The sequence below is a fragment of the Heterodontus francisci genome, chromosome 5 (assembly GCF_036365525.1).
Source record: "Heterodontus francisci isolate sHetFra1 chromosome 5, sHetFra1.hap1, whole genome shotgun sequence".
NCBI lineage: Eukaryota > Metazoa > Chordata > Chondrichthyes > Heterodontiformes > Heterodontidae > Heterodontus > Heterodontus francisci.
In genome coordinates, this window is record NC_090375.1 from 141,428,424 (window position 1) to 141,445,396 (window position 16,973).

The 16,973-nt window shown below is 43.3% G+C and overlaps 1 protein-coding gene and 1 long non-coding RNA gene across 2 annotated transcripts in view; one reads left to right on the forward strand and one right to left on the reverse strand.

The window, feature by feature from the left end:
- csmd3b (CUB and Sushi multiple domains 3b) overlaps positions 1-16,973 on the reverse strand; it is a 2,327,439-nt gene that overhangs the window by 2,171,260 nt on the left and 139,206 nt on the right. The window lies entirely within an intron of this gene.
- LOC137369626 (uncharacterized) lies at positions 1,436-16,304 on the forward strand. Its single transcript, XR_010974986.1, has 3 exons — positions 1,436-1,539; positions 4,541-4,644; positions 14,730-16,304. It is a non-coding gene; the product is annotated as an uncharacterized lncRNA (long non-coding RNA).

Genomic DNA, 16,973 nt, shown 5'->3' on the forward strand with positions numbered 1-16,973 from the left:
TCCAGGACTTGGAAATATCTGGAAATATTGTTCAGTATGTGAAACACCCCTTTTAGCTTCAGGTCCCAGTTTAAAACAAGTCTATCAATAATATTTTCGCATTTAAATTGTTCTTAAATTGATCATGCTTTTCTGAAAACATTCATTTGTGTGTGAAAAGCTACCAAAAACTACACATCAATAAATATTTAGGTTTACATGAGCAATTTGATTAAACAATCCAAGTACTGATGTTCGGATAAGTGACAGTACATTGCATTTTAGTAGCACTCGTAATCTTTACACTCAGATAGATAACTCCCAACATCCACTTAATGTGCTTCAGACTCTATTGATTGGGGATTTCATGTGTAGTGCAATGCCAGCTAGCTAAAGAATCCACAGTACTACTGTTAATCAAAGGCAACTAGGGATGGGCAATCAATGCTGGCCTTGCCAGTGAGGCTCACATCCCAAGAATGAATCTAAAAAGAGTTTCAGTGTCTTCATGGTCACATGTAAAACAAGGCACAAGGACAGGGTTACATATATGTTGGTTCAACATTTTGTCAGGTAGTATGATCTGCAACCTTGGTTATGTTTCCAAAGTTACAGCATACTGAGTGCTAAACAATACACTAGTAACTGATCCACATCAGATAGGTTACTAAGGGTTTACAAACAATGACTAACTTGAGAGAGCTACACTGCTCTAGTAGCACAATAAATCATAATTTTAATCATTTTGTTGTAACTTCTTGCCTGTCCATTATGTTAACTAATCCAATGGTAGCTGTCCAATTTAAAAACAATGCTATCAGTCCAGAAAATAGTTGGATCATAGCAACAGAATAATGTGCTAGAAAGTCAACAAATACAATAACAAACAAATCTGATGACACTGTGGATTCTGGTTGGAAAAATTATCTTCTGTCACAATATAATTTCATTTGTTCTAAGGATAAGGGCGACATTGGCAATGCCACATTTATTGCCTATCCCTAGTTGCCTGGGAAAGTGGTGGTTGGCCATCTCTTTGAGACACTGCAGCTCTTGCGGTGATGGTGTTCCCACAATAGTGTTAGGTAGGGATTTTCACTCTGTAGTTAATTTATTATTAGTCCTGGTTAAATACATCTTCCATCATAAACTGGAGGGTAGGAGGATATTTCACACTACTGTTAGCTTTTGTATCCGACAAGGTTTTTACTGATGCATACAAATAAGATCATCGCTAAGGCCCTACCAAATTCATGTGAAAAATATGTCACGGACTGTGAAATCTTGGGTCCTCTTTGAAATCAGCCATTTTGCAAATGTCGTACATTTTATTGATTGACACAAAGCTGAACTCACTGATTGCCGAGCATGTTGTGAACATTGTGTGTTTAATGATTGACACAAGGCTTACTTTGCTGATTGGTAGACGAGGGAGGTCTTCCAGTGCAGTTTTGAGAGAAGCAGTCGCAAGTATTAGCGGATAAAAAATGCCAGAATGAGCAAATCAAAAAGGGCCATTACCATGACTGCAGCACATCGAGTGAAAGAATTTGGAAGCCAGTGAGTAAAGAGTGTGACCTTTTTATTGTCAGCTTTTTACAATAGTTTTTGAGTATACAGTCAATGCTATTTGAAACCAGAAACCACCCTTGTCTTTTTTTTTGTTTTAAGCAGATCATTTTCATGGTTTGTTGCAATACAATGAAATTTGTGATTTAAATATGTGAAATCATGAAATTCATTATTCTTAAAATGCCATGAACGTGAAATTTGTAAATTTGAACGTGAATTTGGTACATCCCTAATCATAGCAAATATACTCCTCTTAGGCCAGGCATGGTTTAATGGAAAAAATCAGGATTCAGCTTTTCTTACTTTAAAAGTCTTGAAAAAGAAAAGAACTTGCATTTGTAAGATGCCTTTCATGACAACGGGATATCCAAAAGACAACCAAAGTACATTTGAAGTGTAGTCACTGTTGTAATGGAATGCATGATTTATCAATTATTAATGGACAAGAATATCAATGTGTCCAGACATTACCTAAAGCAATAGTGAATGTATTTCTGCAGGTGGCGCTTTTACCTTTCCCCTTTATTCCTGTCAGTTTTCTCCACCAATTTTTCTATTGTTTGAAGATATTTTAATGTGGCATCATTCCACTGGCAAGAATTCAAGTGACTATCTCTCATGTACCAGTTGTGACAGTAAGTGCAGGTATCACAGAAGATCCAGGCCGTAGATCTACATGTATAACTTAATAGAATTCTTTGAGGAAGTGACAAAGTTGATTGATGAGGGAAGGGCTGTCGATGTCATATACATGGACTTCAGTAAGGCGTTTGATAAGGTTCCCCATGGCAGGCTGATGGAGAAAGTGAAGGCGCATGGGGTCCAAGGTGTACTAGCTAGATGGATAAAGAACTGGCTGGGCAACAGGAGACAGAGAGTAGCAGTAGAAGGGAGTTTCTCAAAATGGAGACGTGTGACCAGTGGTGTTCCACAGGGATCCGTGCTGGGACCACTGTTGTTTGTGATATACATTAATGATTTGGAGGAAAGTATAGGTGGACTGATTAGCAAGTTTGCAGACGACACTAAGATTGGTGGAGTAGCAGATAGTGAAGGGGACTGTCAGAGAATACAGCAGAATATAGATAGATTGGAGAGTTGGGCAGAGAAATGGCAGATGGAGTTCAATCAGGGCAAATGCGAGGTGATGCATTTTGGAAGATCCAATTCAAGAGTGAACTATACAGTAAATGGAAAAGTCCTGGGGAAAATTGATGTCCAGAGAGATTTGGGTGTTCAGGTCCACTGTTCCCTGAAGGTGGCAACGCAGGTAAATAGAGTGGTCAAGAAGGCATACGGCATGCTTTCCTTCATCGGACGAGGTATTGAGTACAAGAGTTGGCAGGTCATGTTACAGTTGTATAGGACTTTGGTTCGGCCACATTTGGAATACTGCGTACAGTTCTGGTCGCCACATTACCAAAAGGATGTGGATGCTTTGGAGAGGGTGCAGAGGAGGTTCACCAGGATGTTGCCTGGTATGGAGGGCGCTAGCTATGAAGAGAGGTTGAGTAGATTAGGATTATTTTCATTAGAAAGACGGAGGTTGAGGGGGGACCTGATTGAGGTGTACAAAATCATGAGAGGTATAGACAGGGTGGATAGCAAGAGGCTTTTTCCCAGAGTGGGGGATTCAATTACTAGAGGACACGAGTTCAAAGTGAAAGGGGAAAAGTTTAGGGGGGATATGCGTGGAAAGTTCTTTACGCAGAGGGTGGTGGGTGCCTGGAATGCGTTGCCAGCGGAGGTGGTAGATGCAGGCACGATGGCGTCTTTTAAGATGTATCTAGACAGATACATGAATGGGCAGGAAGAAAAGAGATACAGACCCTTAGAAAATAGGCGACATGTTTAGATAGAGGATCTGGATCGGCGCAGGCTTGGAGGGCCGAAGGGCCTGTTCCTGTGCTGTAATTTTCTTTGTTCTTTGTTATGTGCACATCCAGCAGTTAATGGATATAAAATGAACCACAAAAAGCTAGCTGGCTTTCCTCTCCCTATTCCACAGCAGAAGGTACAATTTCCCTAATGTTTGTAGTTCTAGAAATCAAATATCTTAGCACAGGCCATGTTTGAGCCAGTGACTTTACCAGTCTGTATGACTCAACAATTCCCTGGAAACATTTGCTGAGCCATTGGAGGTGCAAAGTTAAGAGTTCTTTATCCAAGTCTATCGCCAACAATCGGTTTATGAGTAAACGTTCTACATCAGAAATCATTTTAGGTAATTGATTACATAAACGCTGACCAGTATCTAAATGGGTGAGCGAAGAGTCAGAATAACTCTTTAGTCTCCCATTGAGAGTTTGTGTGACATTTCTATTTCTCACATCATCTGCAAATAATTTGATTGAGACTTTCAATTAGCGGGAAATTGTAGGCAGTTTTGCACTATTGACTTAGTCCCAAATGAAGCAATTTATGATGCGTTTGAGCCTTGTGAGTAGAGACGTACTTTTATCATGAATGAGACAAACCAGTGTCAAAAGCACAGCATTGTTACTGCAGCACCATGTGTTACAATAATTGCAAAAATGTAACACATCATATGAAAAAAAAGTTGCAACTGCTTCATTCAATTACTTTTTAAAGTTCAGTAACTGATATATTTGCACTTCCAGCATTTTAACAAGCAACTACAGTCAACACTTGTCACTGAATGAAATTGCATTGTATAACTGGCTATATTGCCAATCACTGTAAATTTTGTGCGGGCACCACATTTAAATGACTGTAGCATTGGAGGGTCCGTACTGGTGTTTGGCTGAGAGCTCAGCAGGACACCCCAGAGGATTTGGTTGTCTGCATGGTGGGGCTGCTGTGACAGAGCCTGTTGCATCTGGCATCGCTGAGAACATCCTGCCTTTGGCTCCTTCTCATCTCCCACCTCACCCTCTTCCTGCTATATGACATGATATCATGGATCTCTTGCTTCCCATCCCACCCTCTTCCCTGACCCCAACCTTCCCTTCTGCATTTTTACTTTCAGGCACCCAAGAACTTCTGCCTGTGGAGCCACTGCAGCCTCAGGAGGAAGGGCAAGAGTTGCAACAGACCTCTGAGGAAGAAGCACCATCATTTGATCTGATACTGGTAAAAAAAATTCTTAATTTGCTCTTAAAGTCACGAAACATTCCCTAACCAAGATGAAAGTGGTGCAACCTGTTCCCAAGTCTTCACCAATTCTGCTCTCCAACTGATCACAGGGCAGTGAGAGAGAGCGGCAAGGGGACAAATTCGCTAATAAAAACAGGAAGTGCTGGAAATACTCAGAAGAAGAAGAGTCATATCTGACTCAAACTATGAACTCTGTTTCTCTCTCCACAGATGCTGCCAGACCTGATGAGTATTTCCAGCACTTTTTGTTTTTATTTCAGATTTCCAGCATCTGCAGTATTTTGCATTTATTTTAGGGACAAATTCACTAGTTGTGCCTTGCCTCTGCTTGACATCTACAATCTATTATGCATGTCCCTGATAACCCATTTAAAAATCAGGAACTCTTCCAGGAACAAACACCATTCGACTTTCACAGCTGTATTATTTGAGTATTTGGAAATATTTTCACACAAGCACAGGATTACAGGAGAAATGCAGGTTTTTATGTCAATATAATGGCTTTCTCCTTATAGTGCTGACAAGGAAAGAAAACATCAATGGGTTCCACATTCAGTATGCAGTATGCACTCATGCGGGTGGTTGTTTCAAAGGATTCATAAGAGAAGTAACTGAGATTTTAGGGAATGTTGCATCTACATTATAGATCCATTGGCATAAAGCTACATGAAAAAGACTTTAAATCCTTCGCATGGATCCTTCGGGCCTAAGAGCTCTCAAGGCATACAAGGGCTATGCATTTACACTTTGAGCAAACTATATCTTTCTCCTACTGATAAACAGTATTTTTAAATCTATCACAGTAAGATGGAAACTTTTCACTCCTGACTGGTGAACATTTTTTATTCTGCTTTACGAAAAGAGGATGTAAAATACAGATAAGTCACTCAACTGTTCTTTGAATTTTAAAAGTTCAAGTTTCTCAAAGGAACATCCAGCAAAAAGAACTGTGCAATTAGTTGGAAAAATTAGTAACTTATTTAAATTTGTGGGACAAAGTGTCCATAAAGCTCTATATACTTCAAAACAGTCACAGTAAAGATTCACGGCTACATTTTCTAAATCCTCCCTGTATTTAAGAAAGGATATACCGGCATTGGAGGCAGTTCAAAAGAGATTCACTAGGCTGATTCCTGGGATGAAGGGGTTGACTTATCAAGAATGGCTAAACAGGTTAGGCCTTTATTCATTCGAGTTTAGAAGAATGAGGGTGATCGCATTGAAACGTACAAGATTCTGAGGGGGCTTGCCAGGGTAGATTTTGAGAAGATGTTTCCACTAGTGGGGGAATCTCAAACTAGGGGATATAGTTACAGAATAAGGGGACACTCATTTAAAACTAAGATGCAAAGGAATTTCTTCTCTCTGAGGGTAGTGAATGTCTGGAATTCTCTAACCTAGAGATTTGTGGAGGATAGATCACTGAAAGTATTTAAAGAGGAGGTAGTTAGATTTTTGAAATATCGGGGCGTTGAGGGCTATGAGGAGCTGGCATGAAAGAGGAGTTGAGGTCTGGGGCAGATCAGCCATGATTTTATTGAATTGCGGGGCAGGCTTGAGGGGCCGAATGGCCTACTCCTGCTCCTATTTCATATGTTCTTATATTCTTATGTCCCCTTCTTTAGATAAGGTCTTAGAAAATGTATCCTTTAAAACAATCTTAATTCAGTCTTACTGGTACATCATTTATGTTTTCTGTTGCAGTCCAGGCTTTTTCCAGAATACATGCTGCCATATGCAATGCTTAATTACAGTTCTATAAGCAGAATGACTATTTTATGAACAAAAATCAACGTCTTTATTCTGCATTGTGCTTCCAGGTTTAACAATTAACTCCTAATTACAGAATATCACTCACTAGAAGTGGATAGAATATCCGTCATGTTCTTTTGTCACCTCCAAAGGCAGTTTTGAATATAACAGGGAGAACAAAATAAACTAAAAAACACATGCAGATACCAATGCAGAGAATTAAACTTACACAATATATGAACCATTCAGAAACAAGATGCTCCCTTGTAATTCTTTCAGTAAGTTTTCAGTTACAGTTCCTAATGGTGATCATGTGAGGGAACTGCTCTAAGAGGAACGATTTTAGCTCGGATGCTTGGTCCAAAACAGGCAGGTAGTTAAAATCGCCCATGGGATTTACCAGACTGAGGTCCTACTCTCCTCCTACTGGTTCCCATTTTAACCAGCTTTTCTGAGCAGGCAAAAAAAAATCTGCTGGAGACTGGTGGAGTGCTGCTGGAGGGCACAGAGTGTGAAGAAGGGAGTTTGGTAAGTGAGGGGATTTGAAGGATTAATCTCTCTAAAGTCTAGTTTTTGTTTCATTTACATTTAACAATTAACTGAAATTACTGTTTAAGTTAACAGGCAAGTTAAGTTTCTTACAGTTTTAAACAGGATTATATAAGTTGTCTAAGTAGCTATAGCTAGTTAATTAGGTAGCTAGCTAAAACTGGTTTCCGAGCTCTAGCAAAGGTGACACATCATTGTTTTCAGAGAGTATAAATTCAGGGACCTCTCTGTGCTGCTTGTCTGTCTGAGCGCTGCTAGAGGGAACAGAGTGTGAAGAAGGGAGTTTGGTAGGTGACAGGAGGTCAGTAAGGAGGGGAACTATAAATTAATTAAGCAAAAAGAAATGTAATTAAATTAACACAATAAAGATGGCAGGACAGGTGATGGGTTGTGACTCCAGTATGTGGGAGCTCCTTGATGCCACAACAATCCATGGCAACCACGTCTGCAGTAAGTGTCTGCGGCTTGAGGAACTTTGGCTCAGAGTCATTGAGCTGGAGGCCGAGCTGCAGACACTGCAATGCATCAGGGAGATGGATAGTTACCTGGACATTTTGTTCCAGAAGGCAATAATGTCCCTTAGGATAGGGTCGTCTGTTTTGGTCAATGGTCAAGGACAGGCAGGTAAGGGGATTGAGAAAGTGGGAGTGGAGGAGCCTCAGCCCTTGCAATTGAGCAACAAGTTTGAAGTTCTTTCAGCTTGTATGGACAACAGTGAGGGCTGTATTGTGGATGAGCAGACTGACCATGGCACCAGAGTACAGGAAGCCGTTCAACTTGGGGGAGCAAAACGGAATGTAGTGGCAGTAGGGGACAGTATAGTGAGGGGGATTGACACTGTTCTCTGCAACAAAGAGCGAGATTCCAGGTGGCTGTGTTGTCTGCCCAGTGCCAGGGTTCGGGACATCTACTCAGGGCTGGAGAAGAACTTACAGTGGGAGGGGGAGGATCTAGTCACCGTGGTCCATGTAGGTACCACTGACATAGGCAGCACAAGGAAAGTGGTTCTGCATAGCCAGTCTGAAGATCTGGGCACCAAATTAAGAAGCAAAATTTCAAAGGTAATAATCTCTGGATTATTACCAGAGCCACGTGCAAATTGGAGTCGGGCAATTAAGATTAGAGAAATGAATGTGTGGCTGAAAGGCTGGCATGGTAGAAGTGGGTTCTGGTTTGTTGGGCACTGGCACCAGAACTGGGAAAAGTGGGGGCTGTACTGTTGGGATGGTCTACACCGAAACCATGCTGGGACCAGTGTTCTGGCAAGCCGCATAACGAGGGAAGTAGAGAGATTTTAAACTAAACAGTGGGCGCAAGGGATCAAATTTGGGAAGATGTGGTAAATCAAAGAGTAGAGACATGGCAAGAGAGAAAGGTATTCATATGATAAACAGACTGACAGTTATGGACAGTGAGTAAAAGTCTAAGAGTAAATCAGCGGACAAGGCTAGAGGTTACAAAAATAATAAAAGGTCAAAACTAAAGGCTCTGTATCTGAATGCATGTAGCATTCAAAACAAAACAGATGAACTGATAGCACAAATAGAAATAAATAAGTATGATTTGGCAACCATTACAGAGACATGGCTGCAGGATGACATAGATTGGGACCTGAATATTGAAGGGTACATGACATTTAGGAAGGATAGGATGCTAGCAAAAGGTGGAGGGATAGCTCTGTTAATTAATGATGGTATTAGCACAAAAGAGAGGGATGACCTAAATTCAGGAAACCAGGATGTAGAAGCAGTTTGGGTCGAGATGAGAAATGGTAAAGGTAAGAATTCACTTGTGGGAGTGGTGTACAGGCCACCTAACACTAACCACATGGTAGGACGGGGTATAAAGGAAGAAATAATGGGTGCTTATCAGAAAGGTATGGTGATAATCATGGCAGATTTTAATCTACAGATAGACTGTAAAAATCAGATGGGCAAAGGTAACCTAGATGAGGAGCTCACAGAATGTTTTCGGAATATTTTCTTAGAACAGCACGTTCTGGAGCCAACCAGAGAGCAGGCTATACTAGAACTGGTATGTGCAACAAGATAGGATTAATTAATGATCTCATAGTGAAGACGCCCCTATGCAGCAGCGATCATAATATGATTGAATTTTACATTCAGTTTGAGGGAGAGAAGAGTGGGTCCAAGACTGCTATTTCAAACTTAAATAAGGGCAATTATGAGGGCATGAAAACAGAGCTAGCAAAAATGAACTGGTAAATTAGCTTAAGGGACAGGTCAATAGAGATGCAGTGGCAGACATTTAAGGGGATATTTCAGAATACACAGAATAGATACATTCCAATGAGAAAGAAACATTACAAGGGGAGAACGTACCATCCGTGGCTAAATAAAAAAGTTAAAGAGAGTATCAAATTTAAAGAAAAAGCATATAATTATGCAAAGATGGGTGGCAGGCCAGAAGGTTGGACAGAAGATAAAAAGCAGCAAAGAACTAAAAGATTAAGGAGGGAAAAATTAGAATACAAGAGAAAGCTGGCTAGAAATATAAAAACAGACAGTAAGAGTTTCTATAGATATTTTAAAAAGAAAAATTAACCATGTGAATGTGGGTCCTATAGAAAGTGAGTCTGGGGAATTAATAAAGGAAAACAAGGAGATGGAAGATAAATTGATCAGTTATTTTGCATCGATTTTCATCATAGAGGATACACGTAACATCCCAAAAATAGCTGTAAATCAGGAAAAGGAAGGAAGGGAGGAACTCAAGAAAATGACAATCACCAGGGAAGTGGTACTAAGCAAATTGTTGGAGCTGCAGGCTGACATGTCCTCAAATCCTAGGGTCTTAAAAGAATTGGCTAGTGAGGTAGTTGATGCGTTGGTTTTAATTTTCCAAAATACAATGATTTGAGCAAGGTTCCATTAGATTGGAAAATAGCCAATGTAACTCCTTTATTCAAAAAGGGAGCGAGACAGTAAGCAGGAAACTAAAGGCCAGTTAGCTTAACATCTATCATAGGGAAAATGTTAGAAGCTATTATTAAAGACGTTGTAGCAGGGCATTTTGAAAAATTCAAGGTAATCAGGCAGAGTCAACATGGTTTCGTGAAAGGGAAATCATTTTGAACCAATTTATTGGAGTTCTTTAAAGAAGTAACATGTGCTGTGGGTAAAGGGGAAACCTGTGGATTTACTGTACTTAGATTTCCAGAAGGCATTTGATAAAGTGCCACATCAAAGGTTATAGCAGAAAATAAAAGCTCATGGTATATGCAGTAATATTTTGGCATGGATAGAAGATTGGCTGGCTGACAGGAAACAGAGAGAATGCATAAATAGGTCATTTTCTGGTTGGCAAGATGTAATGATGTTGTGCCACAGGGATCTGTGCTGGGGCCTCAACTTTTTACAATTTATATAAATGACTTAGATGAAGGGACAGAAGGTATGGTTGCTAAATTTGCTGATGACACAAAGATAGGTAGGAAAGTAAGTTGTGAAGAGCACATAAGGAGGCTACAAAGGGATATAGATAGGTTAAGTGAGAGGGCAAAGATGTGGCAAATGGAGTATAATGTGGGAAAATGTGAAATTGTCCATTTTAGCAGGAAGAATAAAGAAGCATATTATCTATAAGATGAGAGATTGCAGAGCTCTGAGATGCAGAGGGATCTGGGTGTCCTAGTGCATGAATCGCAAAAGTTAGGATGCAGGTACAGCAAGTAATTAGTAAAGCGAATAGAACAGCCTGACATAGTCATACGCACGGAATCATACTTTACAGACAATGTCCCAGACACTTCCATCACCATCCCCGGGTATGTCCTGTCCCACCGGCAGGACAGACCTAGCACAGGCGGCAGCACAGTGGTATACAGTCGAGAGGGAATTGCCCTGGGAGCCCTCAACATCGACTCTGGACCCCATGAAGTCTCATGGCATCAGGTCAAACATGGGCAAGGGAACCTCCTGCTGATTACCACCTACCGCCCTCCCTCAGCTGATGAATCAGTACTCCTTCCTGTTGATCACCACTTGGAGGAAGGACTGAGGGTGGCAAGGGTGCAGAATGTACTCTGGGTGGGGGACTTCAATTTCCATCACCAAGAGTGGCTCCATAGCACCACTATTGACCGAGCTGGCCATGTCCTAAAGGACATAGCTGCTAGACAGGGTCTGCAGCAGGTGTTGAGGGAACCAACAAGAGGGAAAAACATACTTGACCTCGTCCTTGGTGGTTCAGTGGTAGAATTCCAGTTTGCCATACAAAAGCCCCAGGTTCAATTCCTGGTTGACGCAAAGCTCAATCAACTATGAGGAGAGACTGAAAAGGCTAGGCTTGTTTTCCTTAGAAAAGAGAAGGCTGAGGGGGGACGTGATTGAGGTATACAAAATTATGAGGGACATTGATAGGTTAAATAGGAAGCAACTTTTTCCCTTAGCGAGGGGTCAATAACCAGGGAGCATAGATTTAAGGTAAGGGGCAGGAGGTTCAGAGGGGATTTGAGGAAATAATTTTTCACTCAGAGGGTGGTTGGAATCTGGAACACACTGCCCGAAGAGGTGATAGAGACAGGAGCCCTCACAACATTGAAGTATTTAGATGAGCATTTGAAACGCCATAGCATACAAGGTTATGGGCCTAGTGCTGGAAAATGGGATTAGAATAGTGAGGTGCTTGATGGCCGGCGCAGACAAGATGGGCCGAAGGGCCTGTTTCTATGCTGTATAACTCTATGACTCACCAATCTGCCTGCCGCAGATGCATCTGTCCATGACAGTATTGGTAACAGTGACCACCGCACAGTCCTTGTGCAGACAAAGTCCCACCTTCACATTGAGGATACTGTCCATCGTGTTGTGTAGCACTACCACCGTGCTAAATGGGATAGATTTCATACAGATCTAGCAATGCAAAACTGGGCAACTATGAGGAGCTGTGGGCCATCAGCAGCAGCAGAATTGTACTCATCCACAATCTGTAACCTCAGACCTGGCATATCTCCCACTCTACCATTACCATCAAGCCGCGGGACCAATCCTGTTTCAATGACGAGTGCAGGAGGGCATACCAGGAGCAGCACTAGGCATACTTCAAAATGAGGTGTCAACCTGGTGAAGCTACAACACAGGACTACTTGCATGCCAAACTGCGTAAGCAGCATGCGATAAACAGAGCTAAGTGATCCCATAACCAACGGATCAGATCTAAGCTCTGCAGTCCTGCCACATCCAGCCATGAATGGTGGTGCATAATTAAACAACTAACTGGAGGAGGTGGCTCCACAAATATCTCCATCCTCAATGATGGGAGAGCCCAGCACATCAGTTGTGAAAGATAAGGCTGAAGCATTTGCAACAATCTTCAGACAGAAGTGCCAAGATGATGATCCATGTCGGCCTCCTCCTGAAGTCCCCAGCATCACAGATGCCAGACTTCAGCCAATTCAATTCACTCCACGTGATATCAAGAAACGATTGAAGGCACTGGATACTGCAAAGGCGATGGGCACTGACAATATTCCAGCAATAGTACTGAAGACCTGTGCTCCAGAACTTGCCGCGCCCCGAGCCAAGCTGTTCCAGTACAGCTACAACACTGGCATCTACCCGGCAATGTGGAAAATTGCCCAGGTATGTCATGTACACAAAAAAGGACAAGTCCAACCCGGCCAATTACTGTCCCATCAGCCTACTCTCAATCATCAGTAAAGTGATGGAAGGTGTCATCGACGGTGCTATCAAGTGAAACTTGCTTCGCAATAACCTGCTCAGTGACACTTTGTTTGGTTTCCGCTAGGGCCACTCAGCTCCTGACCTCATTACAGCCTTGATTCAAACATGGACAAAAGAGCTGAACTTGAGGTGTGAGTGACTGCCCTTGACATCAAGGCAGCATTTGACCGAGTATGGCATCAAGGAGCCCTAGCAAAACTGGAGTCAATGGGAATCAGGGGCAAAACTCTCCACTGGTTGGAGAAAGGAAGCACAAAGGAAGATGGTTGTGGCTGTTGGAGGTCAATCATCACAGTCCCAGGACATCACTGCAGGGGTTCCTCAGGGTGGTGTCCTAGGCCCAACCATCTTCAGCTGCTTCATCAATTACTTTCCTTCAATCATAGGGTCAGAAGTGGGGATGTACGCTGATGATTGCACAATGTTCAGCACCATTCGCGACTCCTCAAATACTGAAGCTGTGTAGAAATGCAACAAGACCTGGACAATATTCAGGCTTGGACTGATAAGTGGCAAGTAACATTCGCACCACACAAGTGCCAGGCAATGACCATCTCCAGCAAGAGAGAATCTAAACATCTCCCCTTGATGTTCAATGGCATTACAATCACTGAAATCCCCACTATCAACATCCTAGGGGTTACCATTGACCAGAAACTGAACTGGAGTAGCCATATACTGTGGCTACAAGAGCAGGTCAGACGCTAGGACTCCTGCGGCGAGTAACCCACCTCCTGACTCCCCAAAGCCTGGCCACCATCTACAAGGCACAAGTCAGGAGTGTGATGGAATACTCTCCACTTGCCTGGATGGGTGCAGCTCCAACAATATTTAAGAAGCTCAACACCATCCAGGACAAAGCAGCCCGCTTAATTAGCACCCCATCCACAAACGTTCACTCCCTACACCACCGACGCACAGTGGCAGCAGTGTGTACCATCTACAAGATGCACTGCAGCAATGCACCAAGAGTCCTTAGACAGCACCTTCCAAACCTGCAACCTCTACCATCGATAAGTACAAGGGCAGCAAATGCATGGGAACACCACCACCTGCAAGTTCCCCTCCAAGTCACACATCATTCTGATTTGGAACTATATCGCCCTTCCTTCACTGTCGCTGAGTCAAAATCCTGGAACTCCCTTCCGAACAGCACAGTGGGTGTTCCTACCTCACATGGACTGCAGCGGTTCAAGAAGGCAGCTCACCACCACCTTCTCAAGGGCAGTTAGGGATGGGCAATAAATGCTGGCCTGGCCAACGATGCCCATATCCCATGAATGAATTTATTTTTCAATTATTGTGAGGGCAATTGAATATAACTGTAGCGAGGTTATGCTTCAGTTATACAGGGCATTAGTGAGACCACACCTAGAGTACTGTGTACAGTATTGGTCTCCTTATTTAATGAAGGATGTAAATGTGTTGGAAGCAGTTCAGCGAAGGTTTACCAGACGAATACCTGGAATGGGTGGGCTGTCTTATTTGGAAAGGTTGGACAGACTAGGCTTGTATCCACTGGAGTTTAGAAGAGTAAGAGGTGACTTGAATGAAACATATACGATTCTGAGGGGTCTTAACAGGGTGGATGTGGAAAGGATGTTTCCTATTGTGGGAGAATCTGGAACTAGTGGTCACTGTTTAAAAGTAAGTGGTCGCCCATTTAAGACAGAGTTGAGGAGAAATATTTTCTCTCAGAGGGTCCTGAGTCTTTGGAGCTCTCTTCCTCAAAAGGGAGTGGAAGCAGAGTCTTTGAATATTTTAAAAGCAGAGACAGAAAGATTCTTGATAAGCAAGGGGATGAAGTGTTATTGGGGGTAACCAGGAATGTGGAGTTTAGTTTACTATCAGATCAGCCATGATCTTGTTGAATGGTGGAGCATGCTCGAGGGGCCGAGTGGCCTACTCCTACTCCTAATCTGTACGTTGGTATGGTCCATTTTATACATGAAGATTGGGCTCTGTTGACATCAGGCCAACCTGGTGGGAAGAGTCAATAGTCAAGGAGAGACCAATACAGGCAAGTAGTTTTACTTACTTTGACTTTCTTTGCAGAACCCGAAGGAAGCAGAAGCCATTCCCTGCTTTGGAGATTCCCCATAGGCGAGAGTACCAACACAGAACCAAGGCTGATGTTTTCTCCTACACAGATTACTAGCATTGACGTGACTGCTTTTCTTTCCTTTCACCTGCTTTAAATATATTGAGGTAAGCTTTCAATATCTGTTTTGGTTTATTTTTAAAGTCATTCCTCGTCAACAAATATTGGAACTCTGATTCGGTTTTGCCTCCGAACCTCATATTCTGCCTAAAGTACAGTGCTTCTGCACATGATTATTGTTTAATCAGAGGGCTGGATTTTATGAGCTCACCGCAAAGATTGGCAGCGAGCTCTAAAAATGGTGGCCTGGCCAAAGTTCTGCCGCAATCTCAAGCGCAGCGGCTCATTTAAATCGATGGGGCGGGCTGTTCCCCCCAATCACGTGGAGGGGCTGGGCTGTGCATCAGTGGCAATGGCGTCGACTGCCTGTGCACAGGCGTGACGCCATTTTTAAAAGGTAGTCAGCCCTGCCAGGATATTTAAATATTTAAAGACATATACAATAAAATTAAATAAATACATTTCTTTTGCCCCTCTCCCACCACCCCCCAATAACAATGACATTAACTATTTGCCGTTCCCCCACAAAACACCGGCCTTTAACATCTGACCTTCTCCTCCGCCAAACTGCACAAAGTTAAAAGTATAACCCTTCCCACCATTCCCTACACCCATGACTATTATTTGACCCGGACCCTCCACCCTGGCATTGGTAATCTTACCTCCTAACCCCTCCGCAGCAGTGCCACACCTCCTATCCCTGGATGGGGATCTGAAAGCACTGGAGTGCCAGCCCCACATCGAAGGTCGCAGCGAGCCCTCAAGATAACAGGTAAATCTATGTTAATGCATTAATTTAATTGATTTGCATAAGTTGATTGTGGTCCTGTCACCCAGCAGCGGGGGGTGGGGGGCGACCATGGTGCCTCACTGCCTCTGGAAGGATCCGGGCCCCTGCCAGCCATGGTGGGCCTCATCCGGAGCCATCTTCAGGCCCTCACCCCCCACCAGGGATCTTGACATTGCGGGCTGCTTAAAATCCAGTCCAGAGTCTTCATTCAGATTGAAAATATAGCGGTGGGGGAGTTAAAAAAAGGTGGGTTTGGTTCGAGTGGAAGGAGAAAAATCTAAAAATCTGAAGCCCAACCCACCTTGACCACTCCTACTTCCAGTTCTTGGCAGTCAAGTTTGAGACAGATGAAGTCAAGGCGGACAAAAAAAATACTCTTTTTATCAAAATGGAACAATTCAGTGCTGGGGAAATCAATGAACACCATGGGCTGGACATAAGGCCAGAAGTGGTGTGGAAGTGGCGTTGCGGGACAGTGCTATTTTTCAGCCAGGAGACTCAGAAGTACTTGTTTCCTGAACGTCATGTAGGATGTTTGTAACATTTTGACTGTAGGTTTCCTGCCCATTTTGACTGTAGGTTTCCTGTCCACAACCAGCTTGATTGACAGGCTGGAGCACAAAGCCACATCGACAATGGGCTGAGGACAGTAGGTCTAGCTAGGGAGGCAGTGTGGTGGGAGAGATCGTGGGGGGTGGTGGGGATGGTGATCGGGGGCATGCAATTGGATGAGGATCTGATCGTAGTGGGTGGACGGTCCAATCATGGGCAGGGACCCAATCTTGGGGGACAGATAGTAGTTGGGGAGGGGAACGGATGGTGGTTGTGGTGATTAGGTGGTGCCCAGGGATCTGATTGCAGGTATGGGGGGTGCGAGCTGGTGGTGATCAGTGGAGTGGGTGGGAGGGGGGGAGGGGGAGTGCTTTCAGTGGTTGAGGGAATCCAATCGGGCATGGGGCAGACAGATGGCCGTCGGGGTGAGGTCTGGTTGCATGAGGAGCACACAGATCACAACAGGGTGGAGGTGGAGGGATGAGTTGAATAGGTTTACTGGGTAGCATGTTGGGCCGAGAGGAAACACTCCTGCTTCTCCTGGCCCACAAGAATAAAGGCACATACTTCATGGATTTATCTCCTTTCAACTGTCGGAATTCTCAAGGCCAGGGAAAGCCAAATGCCTGAGCTTCAAAATAGAATCACTGTTAAAATGAAGAAGCGCAGCCTCATTGAAATATTTTAATGATGGGCTTGCCTCTTGCCAGTGCATTGGTCATCTGCCCCATGTCCTGACTCCCTCATAACTGGAGGTGAGTGTAGTTCGAGGCAGGGTTGGCTCCTGTTTCAAATT